At 37.9% G+C, this 2,734-nt stretch overlaps 1 long non-coding RNA gene across 1 annotated transcript; it reads left to right on the top strand.

The window, feature by feature from the left end:
* The first annotated feature begins 212 nt into the window (after positions 1–212).
* LOC107800660 (uncharacterized) lies at positions 213–1,263 on the top strand. Its single transcript, XR_001651449.2, has 2 exons — positions 213–835; positions 1,044–1,263. It is a non-coding gene; the product is annotated as an uncharacterized LOC107800660 (long non-coding RNA).
* The last annotated feature ends 1,471 nt before the right edge of the window (positions 1,264–2,734 follow it).

Below are 2,734 nucleotides of genomic sequence, written 5' to 3'. Positions count from 1 at the left end.
GTTTCATGTTTTAATATAGCTTAGTTTAATTAATTAAAATTAGTTTTTGCATTGTGTAGTATTTTTATCTTTTATTAAATGGAGTTAACTAAGGTGTTAGACCACAATTTTAAAAGTCTTGGAGCCCAATTTTAGGACCCAATTTGGACCAACCCAATTCTCCACAGCCCAAATAACCCATCAACCCAGTCCTAGGAACCCTTCTAGACTCTTCTTGGGAACAAAAAAAAATAAAAAGACCCTAAGGACCTAAGAGCAAAAAAGAACCTAGACCTAGACCTATACAATATAGGCAACGCCTAAAATCCAAAAAGGGGGCTGGAAAATCACGCTAGACCAAGACACTCTGCAAAAATCTGATCCGCCATTTTCAGCAGACCAAAACGACCCCCTCCCCTGATGTTCATCTTCTTCGTATCCCCCACCCCCTGAAACCAACGACCACCTAACGCCTATGTGCTAAAAACCTATCCTTCTCTTCAGAAGCTACAACGGCAACCATAAACATACGACCCAAAGCCATCCCTCCTCACCATCAAGAACACCCAGATACAAACACACACAAAGATAGATATAGGAACGGACAGAAGCAACTGAGATCGAAATTTTGTCATTCGAAAACTTCAATTGAGATCACTTCCCAAAAGTTGTTGAAGTCGAAAATTTGTTGTTGTTGATTGTTGAACTCATTGCTGAGTTCAGTCCGATCTGGTTTCAGTCATCGTTGAAGAGTCGAGTTTGTTTCGAAGAGGTTTGGTCGAGTTTCGCCAGGATTCCGGCGAAGCATTTTGTTTTTCTGTTCGAGTTTTCTAGTTCCGTTCGAGTTGCCGGTGAGGTACCAGCCGTCACATCTCTGTTCGATTCCTTGTCTGTTAGTCGAGCTTCAAAGCAGTCTCGTGAAGTTTTCCGTTCATTAATTTTGAAAGAAGTATTTAAGACTCTGCAAAGTTTCATTCTCTTATACTCTTAAACAAATTTTGTAGCTTCGATTAGCCTTAACAGTTTTTTTCGTTGAGTTACTTGCTTAACTGTGTTGATGTCAGGTGAAGGAAACATGTTGGACCCGTTAACTTAGATATTTTATGGGCGTTAATTTGCTGATCATGAATGAGGACCTTAATGAAAATGTTTTCAAGGTTGACGGGCCAGAGTCCACGTTTGGTTTGCTGTTTTCATGTCATCTCTGTATCTCCTATTTCATTTCGATAATGAATTTGTCAATTAAACCTTATGTTGCATTTCTTGGTTAATTTGTTTGGAATCTGATTGTCTGCCTCAATAACGTTTTAGTATAAGTGGCATTTTTTTACATGTAGTTAGACACATAATTCTAAAATAGTGGATCTTTTGTGAGAAATTGTAAATATTTTTCTAGTACTTAGTGATAAAATTGATCTCGTAGCAATCCTTCATATGGAATCCTACACTTTTTCCACAACCATTTCGACCGTAGTTTTCTTTAGGCACGTTTAATTAAATAAATTATCATAGCTACGGGTACGGTTCCTGTGATGTAATTGTGAGGCCTAATTTCTAAAATTCAGGGGTGCATATAATTGAAACAAGGTTAAATAGAACACGTCGTGAACCGCAGGTGCATTTCATGTGGTGTGGCTTGCGATAATGTTTTAAATAACCTTGAATTAACTCTTTAAACAAATAAAAGTGGTTTTAAAGTTAGAAATGCACATAGGTTTAAAAGTGTTTTAAAATTAGATAACTAAGCCAATAATAACAGTTGAGGGACCGTGTTAGAACCACGGAACTCGTGAATGCCTAACACCTTCTCCCGGGTTAACAAAATTCCTTACCCAGATTTCTGTGTTCGCGGACTGTAAAACAGAGTCAATCTTTTCCTCGATTTGGGATTCTAAACCGATGACTTGGGACACCATAAATTATCCCAAGTGGCGACTCTGAATTTTAATTAAATAATCCCGTTTCGATTATCACTTTAAGTTGGAAATAATCCCGTTTCGATTGTTTGCATCACGTGCATCTGACTTTGGGGACTCAACACAGGGATTGAGTCCGTCTAGGACAGGTGTACCCAAAGTATATAAGACCATCATGATGCATCTTATGTGCTACATGTTGCAATTTTCAAGGGTAAAAGGGTCATTTGGCGGACCAATGATAGTTGAGAGCAAATGAAAAAGAAAAAAAAAGGAAAAAAAAAAGAGAGGGTGAAGTGTGAAAATAAAGCAAGTAGGGCCCAATTATGTTTTCTGTCACATTTTGTTAAGAAAAAAACATGAAAATTCAAAAAGGATTTTGCACTTTTTCATAATTTTTCGAAAATCAAAAAATCAAAAAAAGGGGGAAAAGAAAATCTAAAAAGAGTTTACATGTTTCATCATTTTTCAAAACAAAAGACAAACAATATATTTTCTCTAAATTAGCCGTTATTTTAATTCTCGCCCCTATCCAATCTTCCCGAATTACGCATACCTGATTCTCGTCTTTCGGGGCGGGATACGTAGGCAACCCACATAAGGTCCGGTCTTCCTAGTAAATCATAGGTTCTTGGTTTTGCGGGGTCTTAGCCATATTTTACACTTCTAGCTACCTTTTGGCCACATAAGTCGTTTTGCAAAAATAGCCTCAACCATGTCTTGCATGTGTCTAGTAGGGAATGGTATTGTCTCACGTAGTGTTGGTTTTAGTTTTCTCATACAGGTATGGATCCACTTACCGCTTACCGGAGTTTGAGCATGATAGAGCCCCAGGACCA

Source organism: Nicotiana tabacum, chromosome 3, assembly GCF_000715075.1.
Source record: "Nicotiana tabacum cultivar K326 chromosome 3, ASM71507v2, whole genome shotgun sequence".
Classification (NCBI taxonomy): domain Eukaryota; kingdom Viridiplantae; phylum Streptophyta; class Magnoliopsida; order Solanales; family Solanaceae; genus Nicotiana; species Nicotiana tabacum.
This window is presented reverse-complemented; position numbering and strand designations above follow the sequence as displayed.